Source organism: Leptonychotes weddellii, chromosome 9 (assembly GCF_054177405.1).
Source record: "Leptonychotes weddellii isolate Sample4059 chromosome 9, ASM5417740v2, whole genome shotgun sequence".
NCBI classification, from domain to species: Eukaryota; Metazoa; Chordata; class Mammalia; order Carnivora; family Phocidae; genus Leptonychotes; species Leptonychotes weddellii.
The window spans coordinates 82,311,512-82,338,889 of record NC_138377.1 but is presented as its reverse complement, the minus strand read 5'-3'; the positions used below and the strand labels follow the sequence as shown (position 1 = coordinate 82,338,889).

At 39.8% G+C, this 27,378-nt stretch overlaps 1 protein-coding gene across 2 annotated transcripts in view; it reads right to left on the bottom strand.

Annotated features, from left to right (window-relative positions):
- Window positions 1-27,111, bottom strand: part of LOC102747567 (tropomodulin-3) — a 65,780-nt gene extending 38,669 nt beyond the window's left edge. The window contains exon 1 of one of the 2 annotated variants that reach the window (XM_081831083.1): window positions 26,921-27,111. The gene's annotated coding sequence lies outside the window, so the exon portion shown is untranslated. The remainder of the gene's footprint in view (window positions 1-26,920) is intronic. The other variant, XM_081831084.1, reaches the window with a different exon arrangement.
- Between the last annotated feature and the right edge of the window lie 267 nt (window positions 27,112-27,378).

Here is a 27,378-nt window from a genome sequence, read left to right as displayed (position 1 = left end):
AACAAATTTTTGAACAATTTTTGCACCAATTTTTGAATAACAATAAACCAATGAACTAAACAAACCAACCAACTGCAGATTACTAAATACAACAATGGCTGGCTATGGCCTTTAATACATTTTTATGCTAAACTAAGGCACATATCTTTGTTAATACCATTTCTGGTATTATCTTTTGCAAAGAGCTAAATCTAAAAAGTGAAACAAGCAAATAATTTGTCATGATTTTTTAAAAATGTTACCCAATTACTCCTTCTATTTTCTTTCCAATATTTTCCATTAGGGGCACCTAGGTGGCTGGGGTCCTGGGATCAAGCCCTACATCAGGCTCCCTGCTCAGCAGAGTCTGCTTCTTTCCCTCTGCCCCTCCCCTCCGCTTGTGTTCTCTCTCTCTCAAATAAATAAATAAAATCTTAAACAAACAAAAAACCCAAAATAGTCATTTCAATATTTTCCATGCTTAGGGTCAAACTGCTAAAGAAGAGATGGTCATGAATTTGGCACCCAGCAATCATAGTGATGTTAAGATCTGCACAGCTACCCTTCCAACACCTAGTCTCTGACCTCTCTTCTGATGGTCCAGTCCTCCGCCCTACCTCAATCCTACAATCCCATGGTTGTAACCTAATCCTTATCATTACCAATAATAGTACCATCCACTACTCTCAACAACTTTGATCCTCTCTGTCTCTGAACTCCTCTGGCAAAATCCCAACCCTGGTTAAAACTCTCTTCCTACTCCTCCCCTGCACAGGGTGGCAGATCAAGTGGGAGAAAAACACACATACTGAGCGGCCATATTTAAAATTTATAAAGAATACTGCCTAGTAATCCTATGGCATGTCCCTAGTCCAGTCATTCTCCCACTCTCTTATATGACTATTTTGCCTCTTTTTCTCCCTCAAACCTTTAATATTTCTTATCGCTCGCTCTCACACAAAGACCTAATCCTAATATTTCACTGAGACTGTAGAAACAATCATAAAAGGACAGACATCTAAGCTCCCACTGCTATACTTACCAGCCTACGTACATCTATCTTCAATCTGGATCTCTCCCCTGAATGCCAGAGTTAGAAATATTTCTAATTTTCTTCCCTATACCTGCTCTAACTATATTTTTTACCTTTTAATAAATGGCAACTCCATTCTTTTAGTTGGCTGGGCCAAAAATCTTGGTGTTCACTTTGACTACTCTCACATTCTTACATCTGATCCATCAAGCAAATCCTGTTGGCTCTAACTTGAAAACATCACGTCATACTACCTCCATTGCCTCCACTGGCTCAAGTCATCATCATTTCTTACATGCCTATACAATAGCCTCCTACCTGGGGACCACATTCCCACTCTAATGCCCATACAGTTTATAGTCTATCTTCTGCAAAGGTGCCAGAACTATCTTGTTTTTTGTTTTGTTTTTTTTTAAAGATTTTATTTATTCACTTGAGACACAGAGACACAGAGAGGGAGAGAGAGAGCATGAGCAGGGAGAGAGGCAGAGGGAGGAGGAGAAGCAGGCTCCCCGCTGAGTCAGAAGCCTGATGTGGGGCTCGATCCCAGGACCCTGGGATCATGACCTGAGCCAAAGGCAGATGCTTAACCATCTGAGCCACCCAGGCGCCCCTATCTTGTTCTTTTTAACTGAAGTTTTTATTGTGATAATTATAGATTCACATGTAAGAAATAATACAGAGGGATCTCTGTACACTCTGTCCAGTACCCCCCAAGTGGTAACATTTTGCAAAACTATAATACACCACCATACTGACATTTATACAGTCTGCTGATCTTATTTTGATGCCCCCAGTTTTACTGGTACTCATGTGTGTTTGTGGGGTATGGAGAGGTCCATACAATGTTATCACCTTGTAGGTTTGTATATCCACCACCACAGTGAAGATACTGAATAGTTTCCACACAAGAGGTCCTCATGTTGCCCTTTTATAACCACACTTGCCTCCTTCTCCAACCCCTGGCCAACTACTGATCTGCTTCTATTTCTAAAATTTTGTTTCAAAAGTGTTATATATATATATATATAGGATCATATAATATGCAACTTTAAGAAATGACATCATTAAACATAAATCTCTAGACATTCATTCAAGTTGCTGTATCAATAGTTCATTTCTTTTTATTGTATTCCATGGTATGTACGTACTATTGTTTAACCATTTAGATGTTGAAAACCATCAGGAATGATTCCAGTTCTTGACTATTACAAATAAAGTGTCAGTAAACATTCATGCACAGGTTTTTGTGTGATATAGTCAGATCGCATTAATTCCACTGCTCACAATCTTCTAATGGCTTCTCATCTCAATGAGAATAAAAGCCAAATGGTCCAGAGGGCCCTACATGATCTCCCTGCAAGCCCCAACTTATTTCCAACCATTCTACCCCTTGCTTACAGCACATGATGTTCTTGCTCTTCCTCCAACAAACTGGGCACATGCTTGCCTTAGGGCCTTTGCACTTAATGTTCCTTCTGCCTAACACACTCTTCCCTAACACAGCTAAATAACCTACTCCCTCACTTCCTTAAGGTCTCTGCTTAAATGTCAACTAACTAGAGAAGTCTTCTCTGTTTATTATATATAAAAAATGAATCCCACAGGCCCCCCCCAGTGCTGCACGAGAAAACCTCTTCTTACCCCGTATTTCCCTCTGTATTACCTGACATTACATAATTATTGAATCAATGTCTGTATCCTGTCACTAAAATCTAAGTTATATTCAAGCAAAGACTTTGTTTTGTTCACTCCTGCATCCTCAACAGAGAACAGATTGTGGCACATGCTAAGTAATAAAAAATAGCCAATATAATTAATTTCAATGCTAACAGTAAACTTACGAAAGCCATATAGGTTAACCTGGAGTCCAGGTGCGTGGGTGGCTCAGTCAGGTTCCTGGGATTGAGCCCCGCATCAGGCTCCCTGCTCAGGGGGGAGTCTGCTTCTCCCTCTCCCTCTGCTGCTCTCCCTGCTTGTGCTCTCTTGTTCATGCTCTCTCAAATAAATAAATAAAATCTTTAAAAAAAAAAGTTAACCTGGTGTCATCCAAGATTACTGAAACTCTTAGCTCTTAACTTTATATGACAGTAACTTTGTTTTAGGATGGTTCTTCCTGGATCAGATCTTCCTAAATTAGGAAGCTATTTAAGAAATAAAAAAATCAAGGGGAGCCTGGGTGGCTCAATCAGTTGAGTGTCTGCCTTGGGCTCAGGTCATGATCCCGGAGTCCCAGAATCGAGCCCCATGTGGGGCTCCCCTGCTCAGTGGGGAGTCTGCTTCTCCCTCTCCCTCTGCCGCTCCCCCCACTTGTGCTCGCTCATGCGCTCTCTCAAATAAATAAAATCTTAAAAAAAAAAAAACCCTAAAAAAAAGAAAGAAAATCAAGAAATGCTTCTTTCTTTTTTACACTAAACATTAATAGGAAACTTAACCCTCGATTAATATGGCTCACTCCATATTCTTAAGTTTTTCATGTTAAATTCCTAGGCCTAGGTTATTCAAAATTTGCCTTTTTTTTTTAAAGTTGTATTTATTTAAGTAGTCTTCACATCCAATATGGAGCTCAAATTCATGACCCCAAAATCAAGAGTCCCATATTCCCCTGAGCCAGCCAGATGTCCCCCAAATCTGCCTTTTTAAAAATAAACACGCACACACACACACACACACACACAGAATGACTAAACTAAAAAATGATGACAATGCCAAGTGTTGACAAGGACGTGAAGCAAAGGAAACTCTCATAAGTTGCTAGTGGAATGCAAATGGATTCAACCACTTTGGAGAACAATCTGGCAGTATCTACTAGAACTAAACATACTTGTCCCATAATAACACAGCAATTTCATATGTCCAAGGGATATTAGTGTTTGTTAATAAGATATACAAAAATGTTTTTAATGCAGCTTTATTCATAGTATCCCCAAACTAGAAATGATGCAAACATCCATTACCATGAAAATACACAAATGAATTGTGGTACAGTCATAGTAATAAAGTTCTGGACGTGTAAAAACATGAGTAAACTTAACATGTATTACGTTGAAAGGAATATAAAAAACTAGACATGAAATACATACTGCATGCTTTTATGTATATGAAGTGCAAGAACAGGCAAAAATAATCCATGGGGATGGAAATCAGAATAGCTATTGGGGGTTACTGATTAGGTATGGACATTAGAGAACATCCTGAGGTGATGAAAATGGGTTATACCTTAAACTGGGTGATAGTTACACAAGTATATACATATGCATAAAATTTATTAAGCTGCCCACTTAAAATTTTCTTCCTTTACTCTAAGTTATACCTCAAAAAAATCAAACATACACTTGCTTTGTGCAAGTAATTGCATGTATTTGATGTTGAGAATTAAAGTTCCCAAAACAGACTGATTTTTCTGTAGCCATGGTAACAAGTAGTCATCAAAAAACCCAAAACCAAAACCAAGGATTTGCCTTTGCAAGCCAATCAATCACCGTCAGCTTCTCACTTCTGAAGGTCATCCAATCAGGAAGAGACTCACTCCAGTAAACACTCCTCAGTGCCAACTAATCAACAGACTCACCCAAATAATCGTGCTTCTGTATATGATGTCATTTGGCCTTGGAAAATTTTGCCAGTCCCGGAATCCCACACTTTCCCAAAACCCTATATAAAAAATTGGTCTCCTTGCTCAGGCTATACCTAGCCAGCATAGCTTTCCCTTATCATAGTTAAGTACTGTTTAGCTTTGTCTTCTTGTTTCAGATACTGACTATTGACTGATAGTCTCATTATCCTTTCATGCTGAAGAAACTTTTAGTCATTACGTATGTTTATTTTAAATAAAAGTATTTCAATGTTGATACACAGTAGATAAATAGTTAGGATCAAAATATTCCCTCTAGATAAATACCCATCTAATCATTTGAACTGGATTACAGCTCACCATCCAATAATTTCATAAGTATCTGCTTCAATTTTCGTTAAAAAAAAATTCAAATCAACATTACCTTTTTTGTTTGAACCTGGCCTCAGAATTAATCCAGAAACAATTTTTAGGTAAGTTAACTCCATCTGGAGATTTTAACATTTAAAGTATCTAAAATGCTCTCTTATTTAATGCTAGGCTTGAGTTTCATCTCTGCTGGTTTGAGGAACATTCTCTTTGATGGAGAAGGCTGGAGTAAAAGAAAGTCATCTATTCATTCCTGGCATTATCAAAGCAGAGGCTGAGTATGAATATCTGTCAGGGACAGTGTGCAGCAGCTTCCTCAACTGCAAGGGAGTTTAAAAGTCTCATAAGATCATTTCCTTTTTATGAGCTTATGGTTCTAGATAACACTAATTATAACCAAAACATGTCCTTTGGGTCCACTGCATCCAAAGCACTATGCACACAGTGTTTACCTTCTAAAAAGTAAAACCATTTTATTTTAGTTATATATATAATATGTATTACTTTTATAGCAAATAAGACATTTTTTAAAGAGAAAAAAAACTGGATGCTAAATCCATCCTTCTGTTCACTACATCTTTTATACAATGAAGCCTAAAAGACAGTACAGTAAATAATTTTGTGGAGTTCCTGGGATGCTATGGTTGATGCAGATGAGGGCACATCTGAGTGAGGTAGCTGCTTTGCACACAGAAGTTTGAGAAAATGGTAGCTGATTATTCTGTGTAAAAATTCCATGGAAATGAACCAACCCACATATGAGATTAGTAAGTAGCCCCATCTTTCCTGCAACTGCTACTGACGCTATCACGAATTTTTAAAAAAGAGATCTACAGATCTCAAAAGCATAAAGAAAGAAAATAAAATCTGAAGTCTGAAGGCAACCGGAAAAACTTGTTAGGGCCAGAAAAAAGAAGAGATTTAATTACAAGCAGGTCACTTAGGGCATCCCCAAAGTAGAAAGCAGCCAGCTAATTTCTGTGACTATTTTTTTTTTTTTTAAAGATTTTATTTATTTATTTGAGACAGAGAGCATGAGAGGGAGGGGGGTCAGAGGGAGAAGCAGACTCCCTGCCGAGCAGGGAGCCCAATGCGGGACTCGATCCCGGGACTCCAGGATCATGACCTGAGCCGAAGGCAGTCGCTCAACCAACTGAGCCACCCAGGCGCCCTAATTTCTGTGACTATTACAAGAAAATACTTCACAGGTTACTCATACCACTTCAAGAACAACCTCTCAACAAAACTACTGAGAGACTTTGTGGCTCCCATGTACCCCACTTCCTTCTCTGGCTGAAAGCAGCCAAACCAGCTCCCAGTCCTGGCCCACCTCCTCTCTTTTTATACTTCTTGGTGGTGGTGTGGCATCAGAGATACAAGGCAAGGTCAGAGAGGAACCCACTCTGGGCACACCACTGACGAATGCCAAAAGAGCCACACCCTTAGCACACCCGGTTTCTCAGAACCAAATGTTTTTCAGTCTTCTCCTTCTCCTCCTCCTTCTTTTTGGTTTAACAGATTGGGTAGGCTAGGAAATGCTGAAGCTTTTTAAAAAATTGTTGCAAATTCAAAAAATCTTACAATAGCAATTACATATATGAACAAGTCTCTCGGGGCAAGAAGGTTACAGAGCTCTTTATCTTTGCTGGTTAACCTAAAAGAGCCTTCTACCAGTCATACTGTGGACAAAACCAAATACGAGGTGAGGTAGCTCGGGGGAAGCTTAACAGTGCTCAGCCATCAATCAAAATGCTGAATCCATTCCAAGTATATAATGGAGAGACCAATGTGAGGGCCTTCTTTCTCTTTCTCTCCCAAAGGGAAGTGTCGCTATGACTCATTCTTCCTCTACCAAGAATTTTCTTAATCCACCAAGTTAGTAAGCATTGAACTATATACAAAATCTTAAAATAAACTAGGCTAGGTCTAAAAGAAATCATGCTGAGAGCAAGCTGAATTTCATGCAGTGAACAAAAGGTGAATGGTAACATCTTTCCTCAATTTCATCCCTTCTGAATTTCCTGGGCTTCAGACCAGATTCTTGTATTTCTTCATTCTGAAAAGCTCTCCTTTTTCAACCTTACCAACTGCTGCATCTTCAAATCAAGATATATTTGTATACATTTATGAAGTGCCTATTATATTTAATGTACTGTCCTGGGGAAGAGGGAATACTGAACTGGAAGGGTAGGACAAGGGGAGAGAAAGGTACCATGGGAACAGGAGGAAAAGAATTTGAGAAAGTTTATAGAACAGATTCTTGTTTTTTTCTCCCCACTTTATAAATGCTTCCCAAACTGGAATTTAAAACATCACAGGAATCAAAAATGGTACAAATAGGGCACAGAGACTATAATAATCAATTGTAGATTTAATGTTAAATGTAGGTACATACTTAATAGTTTCAATTTTCTTTTGATACACTGTTGTTCTCTCTCAATTTTCAAAAGTGGTGACCAGCAAAATTGGGTATACAGCAAAAGTAAATCTGAATCCCCCTCAGACCCTCCTGCCACCTCGCCACCAGAGTATAGCCCAAGCGGCACACTGAAAAGACCCCATCACTGGGATGTCTCTTCTCTTTCTCCACTCCCCCTTTTCTTCCATGGGTATGCAGAACCCTATCCTCTAGCAATGCTATCTATCAACAACTGTGCCACAATAAAGATTAAGAAGCAAATCGCTGTTAAACTGAAAATGGGTTTATATAGAAAAATATACTTCCAAATGAGGTAACTATCCTGGGAGAAATCAACAAAATGTGCCTAGATGAAGATATACATGATGGTTGTTACTAATACCTGCACCCCTGCTGATTAACAGCTAATAAGGCATCAAAATATTTTGTATGAAAGCTGCCCCAGCCTTCTATAGACTGTAAAAAGGTAAGGTTTTGGTAAAGCATGGGAGAAAGTGCTCTAAGGGATTACCATAACTACTTTAAACCACCAAAACAAACCCACATGATGTGGGAAACATCAAAGAGATTATTTTTTATATGAAGAGTTCCCAAATCAATGTTTTAAAAAATACTAATGTACACAGGAGCGCCTGGGTGGCTCAGTCGTCGGGTGTCTGCCTTCGGCTCAGGTCATGATCCCGGGGTCCTAGGATCGAGCCCCGCATCAGGCTCCCTGCTCAGCAGGGAGTCTGCTTCTCCCTCTCCCACTCCCCCTGCTTGTGTTCCCTCTCTCACTTTGTCTCTCTCTGTCAAATAAATACAATCTTTAACAACAACAAAAAATACTAATGTACACACAGTATACAGTTACTACTGTTATTTTTGTTTATTGTGTTATTTGTAATTGCAAAATAATGCACAATCTCGACCAAAATGCCAAGCATTACAGTAGACAAATGTCTAAAATAAAAAGTTCTTAAAGTATCTTCCTATCCTGTCTCATGCTGCTAGTGTTTTAATCCTTCATGACCAGATTTTGTTTTGAACCATTGATCTTCAAATAAAATTCATTCTTTCTAAATAAAATTCTACTTTTCCCTCCTTTTTGGGGAGGGTGGGTCTAATTGATTATAATGGGCATAAGACAGTATGAAGTTTTAAAAAATTTAATGGGAAAGCCTTGAGTCTTAAATGAAAATTCTCAATTTTAGCTAGACTATGTAACTCAAGCCCCTTTTCTCTGCTAGAATAAGAACAATCCTCTCTATCTTTAGACTGCCTGAGGAATACTTCTGAGTCTTTTCTGAAGATACAACAAACTGTGACAAACTTAAGTACCCAAAATAATTCAATTATTACTCAAGGAGGAAAAACGACAATAAAAAATCCAGAAGGAATACCAGAATTCTTAGGGAGAAAACACCTAGCAATTAGCTCCTAGCACTGAACTGGTCGTAAGAGCTCTGTGACTATGGGCAAGTCACTTCACTTCTCAGTTTGCTTGGGTAGATGAGGAATAACTAAATTATGGCCTCAGTTCTGACAACGGACTCATCCACGTGCACAGCAGACACTGCAAATCAAACAGCCTTTTCCCGGGGGAGCACAGACTCCGCCTCAGTCCTTAAGCAGCCACTACCAACAGATGAGAAGTGGCAAAAGGATGAAGCCTGTTCACTTTATCCCTGGGCTCAAGGGCCTCCAGTTTCTTCTAGCTCTAACAGTCTATCATCTTAAGGAAACCCTATTTAACTCAACCTTGGAAAAAAATAGTAACTTGCCCTCATCACTGCCAAGATGAACAATCTATAATAGGAAGGAAATATATGAAAGCTGAATCATGCTAGATAAGCACAAAAACAATAAAGTAAAATATTTCAGGAAAGGGACTTGAAAAACCAGAACAGATAGATTAAACAACAAAAAAAGTAAATAATGAAGTCAAACATGGGCCAATGTTGTGTAATAGAGAAAAAGAAGTTAAAGTGGAATGACCACATTAATCAATGCTTTCCTGAAAAGTCACCAAATAAAGCAAATTTCTATCATTTCCTATTTTCCTGAAATAAAATAGAAATGGTTTATGAAAATATGTATTCCCAACACATCATAAATTACAGGAATGAAGGCAAAAAAAAATTTAATCGCAAAATATAAATTTTATTAATACAGTAAAAATACTAAAGTAGCACATTCATTTCTGCCTTGTTCTTTACTTCATTTTCTCTTTTTAAATTTAAAAGTATCTAACTATTGTCTCTATTTTTATTAAATTTTAAAACCAAGACACTCAAGAGTAGGGCAGTACTGGAAGATATCACCAAAGACTTAAGAGTAAGCAAAATAGGTCAGGAAAATAGATTTGGAATTTAGGAAAGAGACCTTTGGGAAACATGCTTCATAAAGACTTCAGTTTCAGACGGTGATATTCTAAGGAATTTTAGAGAGGTCACCCAACCCCATTATTCACGTATATCCATTCCTCAAATGTGCTCCACTTTTCTCTCTTAGCACAAGAAACTGTAAGGGTTGGGGCGCCTGGGTGGCTCAGTCAGTTAAGCATCTGCCTTCAGTTCAGGTCATGATCCCGGGGTCCTGGAATTGAGCGAGCCCCGTGTATTGCAGGTTCCCTGCTGAGTGGGGAGTCTGCTTCTCCCTCTGCCCCTCCCCCTGCTTGTGCACACTCTCTCTCTCTCTCAAATAAATAAAATCTTAAGGAAAAAAAAGAAAGAAAAGAAAATGTAAGGGTTAACAAATGACTCCTAAGATCCTTCCAGATCTAAGAGTCTAAGATCACTCAACTTTTAAAAATAGGTGCCTTGGGAATAACTCTGGAAAGATTCACAAGAACCAAAGACAAACTGGAAAGCTAAAGACACAGGGAGAGTCACTCTCTCTATATATAACCAGTGGTCACTGGTCTCTTTTGAGTTATGTTTCATATGCATTTATTTTATTTTTAATTTAAAGAACTATCACTTGTTGCATTGTGATGCTGTATATGAAAAAACAGTAACAAACACTGTCTTTGACTTTTGAATTATGCATGCTACACCCAAGAACAGCAAAAGTACTTTGGTGGAAAAGCAAAACAACAAAAAGCATTAGCCATCAGAGTCCTAGTAAAAGAATTTCAGAATGTTAATTAAGAAATAAACCTAACCATCTATGCGACCAATAGTAAAACCATTTTAAGAGAGTTTTAACGGATGTTTTTTCCTTCTCCCTAAAGAAACATCAAGAGAAATAACCAACTTCTGAAGTTCTGCTCAGGCCTTCAAAGCCTTGTGTATCTGGGCCCTGCCCCTTCCCAGGAACAGTTCCAAAACCTAGTGAAATTTCTGGAGCCTTATAAAGAGAGGAAGTAAAAACAATGCTTTACCAAGCCCTCTCTCCCAGGGACAAGCAAACGCCAAGCTCTGGTTTCCTGCTCTAATGATCTTGCTTACAGTCACCTGACTATGCTTCCCTTAACAGGGCTTTTACATTTCATTCCTTTGCTTAGAATTTTTGATTTGTTAGGTGTTTGTATTTTAACAGTTTCTCAGGTAATTTTGATAAAACTCCACCTTCCTACTTTCGCTAAGAATTACTAGGAATCCTCTGCTCTAACCTGGCTGGCTTCCCCAGGGTCTCATAAATAAGTTCACTACACCCCTTTACCTCATTTGTTTCCCACAGTGGTGTGTACTTCTCTTCCAACAATCTTCCATACCCCCATTCTCAAATTTCACTTCTCTGTTCTATCCAAATTCTGTACACGCTTCAAACACTAGCTGAAGTCCGTCCTCTCCAAAGGGAGGTCTTCCTAGCTCTTCCAACCCTACTTGGTCTCTTTTCTACTCTGAAGATCAACAATGCTCAGGGTGCACCATACCATTTAGCCCCAATATTTGCCATTGATTCAGGTGTCTGGTGCCCTGACCGGTATGAATGCATGCTCCTCCAGACCATGCCTCACTCCTATATGGTGAAGATACTTCATACACCTTCAGAGAAACGGCGCACTTGTGACTTTTAGAGATACCGCCAGTTTTACTCTAATTTCAGGAGCCTAGGGACATATCAAGCTTTGCTATAGCCATTAAATTAATTTTCAGACTAACATGGAAAAGCAGTTATAATGTTTGAAAAGGCACATGTCTACAATATGCATAATGTGTCTTGATGTCTCAAAGGGGAGATGGGGACTGCAGAACCAAAGAGATTGCAGATCCTGGAGTTAGCGTATAATTCTCTTCAGGTGGAGAATATTAAGAGAGAATGAGTTCCATCAGTCAACAGTCAGGCAAAAAAGGAGCCATTCTTCAAGAAAATGGCACTACCGCCACCCCAACCTTGACCCTGAGTCCCAAGTGTAGAGAACCTCATTCTTAACAAGTTACTATAATATTTAAAATGAATAACTGAAGCAATAACCAATAGACGTGATACTTGTAAGTAACCACATGGCAGCCAGGAGCAACATCCACACATCCCACGTAAGTGATCTCGGGAACAAAAAGGGAAAAGGGCGGGCGCCTGGGTGGCTCAGTTGGTTAAGCGACTGCCTTTGGCTCAGGTCGTGATCCTGGAGTCCCGGGATCGAGTCCGCATCGGGCTCCCTGCTGAGCAGGGAGTCTGCTTCTCCCTCTGACCCTCCCCCCTCTCATGTACTCTCTCTCTCTCTTTCTCGCTCTCTCAAATAAATAAATCTTTTAAAAAAAAAAAAAAGGGAAAAGGGCAAGTTGACTATCATCTTCTAGACCAAAGACAGCACTGAAGTGTTTTTGACAGGAAAAGTTATTCGGTATTATTGAATTGTACACCTAAAATGGATTAATTTTATGGTATGTAAATTATGCCTCAATAAAATTGTTTAAAACAGATTCGATGACTTGAGCTGGAGTATCTGCATGTGGTGAAGCATCCAACAGTCCAGGAAGGAGAGGGTATCACAGGTTTTCATTGGGGTTTTAAGACAGAAGGCAAAAAACCCTGTTATAAAAACTGAAATTTTTCATGATACTAAGATAGGAGAGTTCCCTATAAATAATAAAAACTACAAAAAGATAACCTCTGAAAAATACTTATACACATACTATAAAAACCAAACCACATAAAACTACTGAAATAATGAGGACCAGACGGCTAATGGGAACAGCTTCTGGGAATGGAGAAATGGGAGTGGGGAGGAAAAGAAAAACTAATATTTAAGACTGATGATAGCTTAAAAAAAAAAAAAAAGCAGAATTGATGAAAGAAGGGAAGTCTTAGAAATCATTGCTATTGGCCAAGAAGCTTGGTTACTGCCCTCAGGGTCATAAGGTTTGCCTTGGCACAGGTTCTTTTAAAAGGGGCTGATGGACAGTTTTCCTATAATAGCAGACAAGGGGAATCGAGACAGTCACACAGAAGTAAAGGCAATTTAATGCAGGGAAGAGGAGGAGGTTACTTAGAGGAACCATGACAAAAGTTCAGGATAATATTTCTCAAATTAACTATTATAATACCAACTGAAAAAATATATATATATAAAGATTTTATTTATTCATTTGAAAGAGACAGAGACAGCATACAAGCAGGGGGAGAGGCAGAGGGAAGGGGAGAAGCAGGCTCCCCGTTGAGCCAGCCAGCTAGGAGCCCGATGTGGGGCTTGATCCCAGGACCTGGAGATCATGACCTGAGCCAAAGGCAAATGCTTAAGTGATAGAATAAGATGGTATCTTACATCTTAAAAACATTATTTCTTTAATTTACCGGAGTTTCTCAAATTAACAAGGAATCCAGATGCCATATTCTGATATAATGGGGGCAAAAAAAAAAAAGGAATCAACTTTTATCTGCATACCTATTATATGCCAGGTACTTTACCACATACATCTCCTCATATTAATTCTGCAAAATATTACTATCCCCATTTCATAAATGAAGAAACTGAGGCTCAGACAATAAAGTGCCTGCCCAAGGATATATAACTTCTTTCTCAACAGTGGATGTGAGATTTGAACCTGACCCCAAAATCCATGCTTTTCACACTACATCACCCCGCCTCTATAAAATACTCACTTTCTACCATGGTTTTACTTTTATGTTACAACACACTACACATTAACAGAAAATTACTGAAGTGACAGCAACTGGCAACAAGAAGCCATAGCTGGAGGCAAAAGAGAAGGACAAACTATAAAATAACACAAAAGTGTGGAACAATTTAATGCAATTGCCAACAGCCTATAAACGTCAACAACCTCAGAAGGCAAGTCAATTACACACAATGTATTCTAAACTTTATATCCTCCAAATCATCTTGGTTAAATTAAGTTTGAAGGATCCCATTTAAGATCAGTCATCAACAAATGGTGTTGGGAATATCGGACAGCTACATGCAAAAAAATGACACTGGACTACTTTCTTTCACATACACAAAAATAAACTCAAAATGGGTTAAAGACCTAAATGTGAGACCTGAAACTATTAAAACCCTTGAAGAGAGCACAGGAAGTAATTTCTTTGACATGGGCTGTAGCAACACTTTTCTAGACATGTCTCCAGAGACAAGGGAAACAAAAGCAAAAATAAACTATCGGGGCTACATCAAAATAAAAAGCTTCTGCACAGCAAAGGAAACAATCAACAAAACTGAAAGGCAACCTACTGAATAGAAGAAGGTACTTGCAAAAGATATATTCAATAAAGGGTTAGTACCCAAAATATATAAGGAATTAATACAACTCAACACCCAAATTTAACAAATAATCCAATTTAAAAATGGGCAGAAGAACATGAATGGACATTTCTCCAAAGAAGACATACATATGGCCGACACATGAAAAGATGCTCAACATCACTCATCATCAGGGAAATGCAAATTAAAACTACAATGAGCTATCACCTCACACCTGTCAGAATGGCCAAAATAAAAAAACACAAGAAACACAAGTGTTGGTGAGGATGTAGAGAAAAAAGAACCCTCCTGCACTGTTGGTGGGAATGCAAACTGGTGCAGCCACAGTGGAAAACACTATGGAGGTTCCTTAAAAAGTTAAAAATAGAACTACCCTACAACTCAGCAATTGCACTACTAGGTATTTACCCAAAGGATACAGAAATACTGATATGGAAGCAGTCCAAGTGTCCATCAACAGATGAATGGATAAAGAAGATGTGGTATACAATGGAGTATTATTAAGCCACAAAAAAGAATGAATCTTGCCATTTGCAACGATTAAATCTCCCAGGTGGGGTTTGTATTCTAAGATGCTGGTGGTAACAGATGGTTACCAGAGGGGTTGTGGGTGGGGGAGATGGGTTGAAATGGATGATGGGAATTAAATAGTACACTTATCATGATGAAAAAGAAAAAGAAGAAGAAAGAAGATCAGGAAAAACTTGGGGTGCCTGGGTGGCTCAGTCGTTAAACGTCTGCCTTTGGCTCAGGTCATGATCCCAGGGTCCTAGGATCGAGCCCCGCATTGGGCTCCAGCCCCGCATTGGGCTCTCTGCTCAGCGGGGAGCCTGCTTCTCCCTCACCCACTCCCCCTGCTTGTGTTCCCTCTTTCGCTGTGTCTCTCTGTCAAAATAAATAAATAAAATGTTTAAAAAAGAAAAAAAGATCAGGAAAAACTTTATAATACATTTTTACAAAAAATGACATTTAAAATAGATTTTTAAAAGATTTCAATTTTCCCACAAAGATTTCAATTTGTAACCTTGGACAATATAGTGAACTATCTTTTGTCCCTCTGTTTTCTCATCTGTAAAACAAAAATAATAATAGTACCTATCTCATGGGGCTGATATACTAATTCACTGGATGAATTACTACATATAAATCACTTAGAATAGTTGACACACAGCAAGTGTTCACTAAATGTCAGCTAATAAAGTCATTATTAATTATTCTCAAAGTTCATTTTTAAGGAATTCTTCATTAGTTCATATTAGGTAAATGAGATTACTATGCTGTGATCCATATAATACAATTAATTGCAGAGATTGGGTAAGAGAGATGAAGACTAAAAACGAATACATAAAAATGAGAGATGGATGTATACAAAGAAAATAGTAGAAGAGAGGTACCAAGTCACCACCTTGTCCATAGTTCTATCAAAATTTATCTCACCATATTATAATCAGTTGTGTAATATGTTTCCTCCATAGTCTGTGAGCACTTTGAAGACAGGCACTTACTTTTATATTATTTTAGATATTATTTTATATTATTGTTTATATTATACCATCATAGTGCCTGCAACATAATAGTGTATAATAGCCTGCAACTAAATAAGTGTATAATAAAATAAGGGGGGATCAGTAAGCTTTGAGATCAATGATGGGAGTACCTGATTTAACCATAACCTAACTGGGCCAGGGGTCAGAGTCAATCCTATTATCACTTTTTATTCAATTGATTATCAACACTCTATTTCCCTTTTCTTTCTGAACTAGGAAATAAATTTCAAAAATGTTTAAAAAATAGTTAATTTAAAAAAGTAAAAAACAGTTAATTTATTCTAAAATTATAAATCATTCAAATGATAAAACAAATTTTAGTAATTTATGTTAAATATTATAAATATTGCTCTGATTAGTCTGTTATCTCCAAGGTTAATTCTAATGGTCAAAAGGTCAGAGAGTCATGGTAATAAACAGATACTAAATAAGAGACACACCTACTTTTTAGCTGTTAATCTGCTAGATGCAGTGCAGATACAAAAAAGTAAAGGCACAGTCATTTTCCTCTGCCCACAGGTACCAAAATAAGCATGTTTGGAGATGACCAACCCTAAGCCCCCTTGTCTGGGCCCAGCCTTACCCCAGGCCCTGTTCAGTACACAGCCTAAGCAACCATCAATGCCCCCTCCCTCACAGATACTTGGTACAAGGGATATCCCTACCCCAAGCAGGATAGATCAATTCTTCACCAGGAATATGGAAAGCTGGGAAACAAAACCTAAATTGAGAGATCACATGTCATCGGGTCTGGGGGCAGCATCACACCAAGTTTAAGTCACATTTATGCTAAAGCTAAGGGGAAAGCAAAAGCCAAGAGAAAGCCAGTCCAAAAAGGAGACGATGAAGCAGGGCTGGGGCAAGGGTGAGGAAGAAAGGCACGTGCCTTGATTTAAGAGGACGCCAGAAAAACCTCAGTAATCAAGACAGGTAAATATTATAATGCACAGTCTTAAAAATCCAAATTACTGTCCTACAATGGAGCAGAGGCACAAAAGGAAGCTGAAGAGAGTCCATGCAAGCTGCAGGCAGAGGGGGGAGTACAGGGGCTTTCCAAGTGCCTGCTCTGGGTCCGGCTGAGAACCCAGCTGTAAAGGAGCTCAGCTGTCTTAACAACAATCCACTACAATTTCCAGCCCTGCCACCATACCTTCTGGAAGGCTAGCTTAAGTGGGTCGTGTTCCCCGAGACCTAAGAACCTTGGCTAATACACTCTATTTGGGAAAATGAGACATGTACATAAAGCTATTTAAAAAAAAAAATCAAAGCAAAATAAAATTAACTGATAAAAGAATGGGACTGGTAAATAGTGCTACAAAAGTTCAGAGATCACTGTGGGTGGTCAAGGGAGGACAGATTTAGCTACATAGAGAGGAGGAGAAGTATTATACTAAGCAAAGAGATCAAAGTACATGCTAGGGGTGGGGAAGAAATGGGAGTGGAGCCAGCAAAAGGAGAGGAAGAAAAGTAAAAGGGAAGGAGTGATATTCACGCACCCTGTATTCTGGCCAAAGTAGTACAGTTCCTTGCTTTTCTGCCTCCAACCCTCAGATCACACTGTTTCTTATCCCTTTTCCCCTTTTCTCATGTTCAAATCCTTTCACATCTTTCAGGGACAGTTCAAACAACATTTCTTTGAAGAGGCTTCCCTGGTATCCTACTCAAAAGGAATTAAGTCAGAACTAAGGTTTTAGCAGTGGGAAAAGACAAAAAGAAAAGAGGATATGGCAGTGGGAAAAGACAGAAAGAAAAGAGGGAAGGCTAAGGAGCTGAATGCAGTGACAAGCACTACTCTCTGGAGAGCAAACTATATCCAGGAGTTCACCTGGGATGCAGTACCATGTCTTAGGAGAGTAGAAAGAGGGGCGCCTGGGTGGCTCAGTCGTTAAGCGTCTGCCTTCGGCTCAGGTCATGATCCCAGGGTCCTGGGATCGAGCCCCGCATCGGGTTCCCTGCTCCGCAGGAAGCCTGCTTCTCTCTCTCTCCTGCTGCCCCGCTTGTGTTCCTGCTCTCGCTATCTCTCTGTCAAATGAATAAATAAAATCTTTAAAAAAAAAAAAAAAAAAAGGAGAGTAGAAAGATTGTTTGACTAGCCAAACTATGGAAAGAGCCCAGATATCCATCGACAGTTGAACAGATAAAGACACACACGCACAAACGGGGTATTACTCAGCCATCAAAAAAAAAAAAGAGAGAAATCTTACCATTTGCAACAACATGGATGGAACTATGCTAAGCAAAATAAGTTAATCAGAGAAAGACAATTATCATATGATTTCACTCATATGTGGAGTTTAAGAAACAAAACAGGATCATAAGGGAAGGGAGGGGAAAAATAAAACAAAACAAAATCAGAGACAAACCATAAGAGATTCTTAACTATAGAGAACAAACTGAGGGCTGTTGGAGGGGAGGTGCAGGGCATAGGGTAACTGGGTGATGGGCATTAAGGAGGGCACTTGATGTTATGAGCACTGGGTGTTAAATTCAACTGATGAATCACTAAACTCTACCTCTGAAACTAATAATACACCATATGTTAATTGAATTAAAAAAAAGATTGACAAAGAGAAGTAATAATGGGGGCTCAAACAAAGTGGCAAAAGCAAAGGCAGGTGTAAAGGGTGTGCTGATGACTAACAAGGCCTTGCAGAAGTGAAAATGTGTTTGACTTTCAAATAATCACATATTTATTGATATTTGCCAATTTAATTAAGCATTCTGCCCCACCACCATCCCACTCCCACCTACTCCCATACTCTCACTAAGCAGGTATAACACTCCAGTGGCAATATTAAAGAGTAAACAAAGAAAGAGTTCTTTAAGAATACTAACTTGGGTTAATAATCACTCACCATGAACAAAAATAAATCTTGGGGTTATTTCAAATTTTGCCATACCTGCCCTAGGGTAAGGGCTGCCTGAATAGACACCAGACTTATAATGTATACATTTGAGGGGCCTCCTCTCTTTTCACTGTATACATATCAAAGAAATATTCCATAATGACTCTTCACTCAAAAGATACCACCACACCCAGGGAACCAAAATATTTTGTTGGTTATAGTTTTCCATATAGAAATCCCTTACCTTATAATAACAATAACCTCCTGCTCAAAGGGACTGCTATGCAATAGGCTCAGGAACTCCAAGACTCTTACCTACATGCCTATATACATATTAAATAGTATATAAATGTCAGACTGTTGCTTCTGGTTAAAATAACTAAAAGCTCTAGGAAGTTTCTTAAACACCCAGAGAATACACGTAAATAAATTCAACCTGCCATCACACTCTCCTTCATTCCTGTCCTGAGCCCTCATTTTCTCCAAGCTTGCCATGTTTTCATCCATTTTTTCTCACCGACTTCAGGAACTGTATTCACTTGCATGTACTTGTAATGATATTAGTGCTTAGATATGCTCTGATAGGAAACTGTTTATTTGTAAAGGGTTATCTCTATGTATCAGGTACCTTAGTTGGCAAGTTTGTCTTGGTGTGTTTGTGTTCTTTAGTGAATAGGTGTAGGTGTTTGAGCATATGTACCTGAGGGAGTGTATATCTTTACAGGTCAAGAAGTGTGCACATCTGTGAAGGAAAGTTGCTTGTCTGTATTTCAATGATTCTCAAACTATTAAGGGTATAAGGCCAAAAGAAACCAGCCACAAAAGACTATATACTGTATGATTCCATTTTGCTGAAATGTCCAGCATAGGCAAACCCATAGAGACAGAAAGCAGATTAATGGCTGTCTGGGGCGTGGGGGATGGGAGAGGCTGGGGAAAACCGGCAGCAACTGCTAATGGGTAAGGGGCTTCTTTTTTTGGCGTGATGAAAATGTTCTAAAATGGATTGTGATGATAGTTGCTCAACTCTCTGAATATACTAAAATTCACTTACTGGTACTCTTTCAATGGGCGAATTGGATGGTGTGTGAATTTCAATAAAGCTGTTACATATTAAAGAGAGAAAATAAGGAAACCAGAGCAGTCCTGTATTTCCATAGAAAGGTAACCTGTCTTTGAAACTATTAACTTTGCTTCTTTACTTAAGCTTTGGATTCAAGATTCCCCACTAATAAGTCCCCTAACTGGTCTTTTCTCTGTTTCCAGCTTTGGCTTTACTAACAAGGATGACACACATGTGGGAGACAGTGTTTACTGACTATTGCTCCGTGACTGAACAGAAAGAACAGGTACACCATAACCCACACAGTTTGGTGTGGGAAACAAAGGCAAAGGAAAAACTAAATTTCCTTACTGCTTGCAGCCCATCGACAAGTGCCTGAGACAGGCAGAGTGACATTCCTCTAGGAACTCAGCTGCCTGGATGTTAATGCTTTGCTAGGGGCAAAAGGCATCTTAGCCCGACCCCCCAGAATCCTATGGGTCTATATTAGGGTATGAAAGTTCCTTTGGAAACTTCCTTTATCTCTAACCCCCAAGATATATGTTGGCAGTTATCCCCCAAGCATATAACCCACTGATATAAATCTGAAGGGTCTCATGACTAAGGTTTATTAAACAGTAATAAATGACTTTTCCCAAAAATAGCTAGCCCCATCAAGGTCCTGGAAACCTTGCTTCCAAAATTCCTTAGAGACTTAGGCTATCCCTAACCCCCTCCCAACCTGAAAGTATATAATGGGCCACTCCTCACGACCCCAGTACAGCTCCTTCTGCCTACAAGTTCTGTCCCCGTGCTTTAATAAAACTACATTTTTGCACCAAAGATGTCTCAAGAATTCTTTCTTGGCCACTGGCTCCAAATCCCAACATCTTTCCTACCTCACAGTTGAGGTGACACCCTTTAAAAAATAATACTGTATCCTTTTAAAAAAAATAATAATAATAATAATACTGTAGGACGCCTGGGTGGCTCAGATGGTTAAGCGTCTGCCTTCGGCTCAGGTCGTGATCCCAGGGTCCTGGGATCGAGTCCCGCATCGGGCTCCCTGCTCCTTGGGAGCCTGCTTCTCCCTCTCTTTCTCTTTCATGAATGAATAAATAAAAATCTTTAAATTAAAAAAATAAAATAAATAAAAAATCATACTGTATTGTGTTATCAGTCAATAAAATCTGGGAGAAAAAATAACCAACATGCCTCCTTAGAAATTGTTCCAAGACAAATTCAGGAATTGTGTGGCATAAAGGACAGGACTGGACTGTAGTGTAGTAGAAAGATGGAAACTAAAACACATGGATTATATATACTTATATCTATTTTCACCAAATCAATAAACAAGAAAATATTAAGCTCTCTACAGTTTGCTCTAAGAGAGTCCTAGGTGATCTCTCTGGGCTTGAATCTCCTATCTCCCCAGTATCAGCCTGGCTTATGGGCAGGATGCAACTGCTACTGAAACTGAGGTTGCCTCCATTACCTCAACCCACAGGAAAGCCATTCAAATTCAAATTTATTATTGGCATTCCCGCATCAGAAAATATAAGGTAACCAGCCCTGGATCAATCTCAGGGTAGCTGCAGTCTGGAAGAAGTGCATAAAAGTTTTTTGTATTTTCCTTTTGTTTTTAAAGATACAGGGCCCATGCTTAAGAAACTGAAAATAAAAGCACAATGAGAATAAAAAACAGCTCTATTGATTTTCAATTAAAATACCAAGTCCATCTAACAGAGAAAGGCAAAATTTTTTTAGCTACGTTGCTGGAACAACTAGATACCTGTATAGAGGGAAAATGAACCTAACTCCTATCTCCCATCTTAACAGAAAAATTAATTTGAGATGGATCACAGAGCTAAATGTAAAACCTAGAACAAGAATGCTTTGGGAAAGAAACGGAAAATATCTTTGCAACCCTGGCGATAGGCACAAAAAACACTAACCATAAGGTTAAAAACTGATAAAATGGACTTGATAAAAATTAAAAATTTCTGCTCACCACAACATCATCAAGAAAATAAATAGAAAAGCCACAGGCTGGGTAAAAAATATTGTGTATCTGAAAAGGACTTTGTACTCACAAATATATAAAGAACTCCTACAAACAACAATGAAAAGATGAACCACCCAGTGAAAAAATAGGCAAAAACTTTAACAGATACTTTACAAAAGCCAATTATTACACAGGAAAGCTTTCAACATCCTTAATTGTCAAAAAAATACAAATTAAGGAACACCTGGGTGGCTCAGTCGTTAAGCGTCTGCCTTCGGCTCAGGTCATGATCCCAGGGTCCTGGGATGGAGTGCCGCATCGGGCTCCTAGCTTGGTGGGGAGCCTGCTTCTCCCTCTCCCTCTGCTTGTGCTGGCACATGCTCTCTCTCTCTTTCTCTGACAAATAAAATCTTAGAAAAAAAAATACAAATTAAAACCATAATGAGGTACCATTTTACAGCTTCTAATGTGGCTAAAATAAAAAAGACAACACTAAAATTCAGCAACATTAAAAATGTGAAGCAACTGGAACTCATATAAACCACTTTGGAGAACTGTGTGGCAGTTTTTTAATAAAGTTAAACATACATCTATCCTATGACTCAGTAATTCCACTCCTAGGTATTTATCAAGAAAAATGAAAACATCTACCCACAAGAGACTTGTAAAGGAAATGTTCATAGCAACTTTATTTCTAATAACCCAATCCTGGAAAAAACCCAAACATCCATCAAAAATAAAACAGATAAAAACAGATAAAGAAATTAGACTATATTCATTCAATGGAATACTATTCCTCAATAAAAATGTACCAACTGGGGCGCCTGGGTGGCTCAGTCTGTTAAGCATCTGACTTTGACTCAGGTCATGATCTCAGTCAGGGTCCTGGGATCCAGCCCCACCCCCCAACCTCCCGCTGAGCCTTGAGCCCCCTGCCAAGCCCTGCGCTGAGTCTGCTTGTCCCTCTCCCTCTGCCCCTCCCCCTGCTTGTGCCCTCTCTCTCTCAAATAAAATCTTTTTAAAAAAAAAAAAGTACCAACCACTGATATAACACAGATCTCAAAGACATTATATTACATGAAAGAAGCCAGACACAAAAAAAGCATATACTACTGTATGACTCCATTTATGTAAAGTCCAAGACTAGGCAAAACAAATCTATGGTGTCAGAAATACGGAGCTGAAAGTGGTTGCCTCCAGTGGAGGAGAGTGGGTGAGGAAATGACTAGAAAGGGGCATGAGGGAACTTTTTACGGTGATAAAAATGTTTTTGATCTTATTTTGGTAGAAGTTACAGTGTATAAAGTTGTTAGAACTCCTTGAACTGTACATTTAACATGTGTTTATTGAATATTAATTATACCTCAATAAAAATACAAAGTAGCACTTTGCTTCAAGATATGTTAATCAGGGGGTGCCTGGATGGCTCAGTCACTTAAGCGGTTGCCTTCGGCTCAGGTCATGATCCCAGGGTCCTGGGATCAAGCCCCGCATCAGGCTCTACTGCTTAGCCAGGAGCCTGCTTCTCCCTCTCCCTCTCCATGCTGCTCTGCCTACTTGTGCTCTCTATCTCTGTCAAATAAATAAAATCTTAAAAAAAAAAAGGAAATTGCAAATTAAAAAAAAAAAGATGTTAATCATTTTGTTTCAAATGAAATTCTAGAATATGACATAATAGACACCTACACTTTCATTATTTGCCACTGAATTATTCACATCTCTATTCCTTCATTACCGCAAATAACCTAATGGATTACATAGATATTAGAATGTGTTCATGTTTAATTTTTCATAAATAGCAAATCTAGTTTGATTCTTCACAATTTCAATATGTACCTAATGGACTGTCAGAAGTCCAGTAGACTTTTCTGTACTCTATAGCCTTTTCCTCTCAATATGATTTTATAGTTGTGATTTATAGTTGTGTGGATCTGCTATAAAAATGAGAATATGTGGGGATACCTGGCTGGCTCAATGGGTGGAGCATGACTCTTGATCTCAGGGTTGTAGGTTCAGGCCCCCCACTGGGTGTAGAGATTACTTAAAAGAATAACATATTTTTTTAAAAAAAATGAGAATAAGACATATAAATCAAATGTCTTCAAAGAAAGTCACTGACAGGAGAACAATAATGCTTTAGCCACTATGACAGCCTAGAAAATAATGCCCTTCTCAATGATTTTAATTAAGACAGAGCCCATACATATTTAAATTTAAGAACAATTGAAAAGCAGGATGAACAGTTTGCCAGCTAACTGGATCTTTAAAAAATAACACAGCCTAAATAACAAGACTTATTACATTAGTAATATGTATTAGTACATCAGACTGACATCTGAAAACCCATGGAGCCCTTTTCTTCTGTTTTACTAGGTCTTCTTTTTGTCTTTCTTTCCTTCATCTTTTCCTCTCCCTCTTTTGGTCTCTACCCCAGGTATGTTTTTATCCCCACAGCCTCTCACTCTCCCTATGATATTGCTAATTGATTTTCATATAGCCAGCTCACCCCAGGTTCCAAATAAATAAATTTACAAAATTGTACTATATTCTATGTAGATTTGTCACATACTCAGAACAGTATAGAGAGTATAGCCTGGGGGGCTGGGGGTGGGGTGGGGAAGACAGTGATGACGGGTGAGTGGAAAAAAGGATGATTCTATTGTTTCGCACCTCCACAACTGTAAAAGCTCTCTCCTGAATACCTACTGCAGGCTTTTATTCCCTACACATGGCTCTTACAGTAGTGCTCTGAACTATAAACAAGCACACTTGCCTAATATAAGAGGGAGTAAGCTCCCAGACAAAAACCATGTTTTATACATCTGTATTCACCATGAGCCTAAGATAGTGCCCTGTACAGGATGGGGCAAAACACATACGTGTTGAATTAGTGAATTACTGAATTAATGGGAATGAAAACAGTTGAAGGTGGAAGAAGATGAGAGAAAAAAGCTGAGAGGACAAACCAAAGAGAAAGGAGAAAGGAAGGGGAGAGGAGACAAAAAGGAGAAAGAAGAGAAAAAACTTGTGAAGGCAATTATTTTTGTTGGAATGAAGAGGACTGTTTTTAAAAATTAAGAGTTGGGAAAAGCCATTGCTATGTATCTAATATCACAGCAATCAGCACCGGTTATTATAAACACCTTCAAACATCTCTCATTCCTTGATATTTAAAATGTGAAAGACTACAGCATTCCTTATGTGACATGCAGATTCTAAGGACCTTCTTCAACATTTATGCACGTTGAAGTCTGAGAAGCACCACCCTACACCCTTCAAGTCCTTTCTACTGTACTGACCCTGTGTTTTATTTAAATAGGCCAGTAGCTGAGACTTGAAAAATCTGATTAGAATGAAACTGATCATTGTAATGGGATGTGACCTGCACGTATTTAACTTTATATATGTATTTACCTTTAGGTGAAGTTATTAACTGCAGAATAATTTGGCCTGGAGGACAGACCACAAAACTTTAGAATTAGTCACAAAAATATGATTAAAAGAGGGGCGCCTGGGTGGCTCAGTCGTTAAGCGTCTGCCTTCGGCTCAGGTCGCGGTCCCAGGGTCCTGGGATCGAGCCCCGCATCAGGCTCCCTGCTCAGCGGGAAGCCTGCTTCTCCCTCTTCCACTCCCCCTGCTTGTGTGCCCTCTCTCGCTGTGCCTCTCTCTCTCTGTAAAAATAAATAAAATCTTTAAAAAATATATATATGATTAAAAGAAATTAAGCACTGGGACAGTAATATCCTCAGGAAATCACTTTTGTTCCTTCAGGCCTACCACAGGTCTCAGAATGACAAATGTGGCCAATGTTTCCTGAATGAATAACATAGTGAATTTTAAAAATCAGAGATATTTAGGGCTAGAATAATCTTGGGGTCATCTGGTCTAATAACCTCATTTTATTTGTTTTAAATTGTTTAAAAAAGATTTAAGAAAGGGAAAGCATAAGCAGAGGGAGGGGCAGAGGGAGACGCAGACTCCCTGCTGAGCAGGGAGCCCGAATGGGGGCTCATCCCAGGACCCAGGGACCATGACCTTAGCCGAAGGCAGACACTTAACTGACTGAGCCACCCAGGTGTCACTAATAACAAACTCTGGGCACCTGGCTGGCTGGGTAGAGCATGAGATTCTTGATCTCTGGGTTGTGAATTCGAGCCCCAGGTGAGGTGCAGAGATTACTTAAAAAAAATAGAGATGAGCAAACTAGAAATCCTCACCAGATGGAAAGTAAGCAAGCTTACAGAGTTAGAATATACTGGGTCTTACATTTTAATTCTCTTTTTGTTTCTTCCTAGAAATGAGTTAGAAAGGGGATTTTAAATATAATGACTTCGGAACTCTTAAAGAAGCAGTAGGGTAAAAGATGCCAAGGACTAGAAGGAAGAGACTAGCAAAACTGAGGCTGGACTAAACTATTTTTCTAAGCCTAATATACTGTTTTGACAGGCCAATTAATCAACCTAATCTGCCAAAAAATTAATCTGAAGGATTCTCAGAAAAAGAAAAATGAGCTGCATGAAAATGTTACAAACCAAGGGAGACCGCACATAACTAAATTATATCTCCACAGGCTTATTTCCTGTTCAAGTATGACCTCCTGGGATAAGTTTTACTGCAGTGTTCATTACCAGATGACTTTTGGTTTTAAGAGAAGCCAAGGGCAAGTTGGAAATGCGATTCTTAACTAAACATTAAAAAAAAAGAGAGAAAAAAAAGGTGCTGTTTCCCATTTGTTTGTAATTAGATTGCAGGCTTGCAGAGGAAACACACCAACTTCATAAGCAAAAATACAACGACCCAGTCACGTCCTCAAAGCAAATCAACACACAAACTTCACAGCTGAATCCAGCTGTGCTGCACAGGAGCCCGGAATTTATTTTAAGGCAGAGGATATAGATCAAAAACGGCAAATCCAAGACAAGCCAGATTTTAATCCCCCTCTCCCCGCCCGCAAAAGGGTGTGACCTAAGGTTCCCCCCCACCGCCCCCCTTTTCCTCTCTTTCTAACTTCCAACTAGCAGAAGCCTTTGAAGGAGTCTTGGGGAGAGAACCTTCTTAAGGGGATCGTCTCCCAGCTGCGCCTCGGTGGAGTGGAAGGGGCGGATAGGCAGGCGAGCTCGTACAGCTTCGGCAGGCGTGGGCTCCGGCGGGAAGGGAAGGGGCCGGTCCCGAACCCGGGGAGGCCGGGCCCCCGAGTGATTCATCAGCAACCGAGGGTTCGCGCGCCTCCACCGCGGGCAACGCCCAGCGCGCCCCACGACCCCCACCCGGGCCCGTTCGCCCCCTCCCCCAAGCAGTTCCCAACGTCTCCCCGCTCCCCGAGAGACACCGGTAAGTTAGGAGACCGGGGCCGGCGGCTGAAGGCAGCAACCTCTCCCTCCTCAGCCACCATGGCCGGTGCGCCTCCCAGCCTGCGCCCGCAGACGGACTTCCTGGAAAGCACCGGGCTGGGCTTACCTGACTGGCACCCGCTGGGGCCGCCGACCTTCTTCACAGACCGGAGGGAACGGCCTGTCCCTCGGTTCCCAGCACCCGCCCGTCCGCCTGCGTCTGCCTCCTTGGGAGTTGCCCGATCCACTCGCCCGCGGCTGCCCAAACCCGACGGCTCTGTCGGTGCGGCTGGTTCCCCCTCCGCCACGGACGCGCGTGCGCACTCCCAGGTCGCGGGGCATCCTGGGAGTTGTAGTTCCAGCGAGGAGGGCGACACTCAGCGCTGACCCTGGTCTTTGCAATCTGCAGGATGTTGGAAGCTGCTGAGGATAGTAAGTCTTACTCCAGCCGGGGACAACAATCTTTACTAGTGGAAATATCTACCCTCGACCCTTTGGGAGCTATAAACAGCAACTCGAGGCTCTTTGGTATAGATTTCCTCTTTACTTTGACTTTTACTAAAGAGGCACACAAGGCAGGGCTTG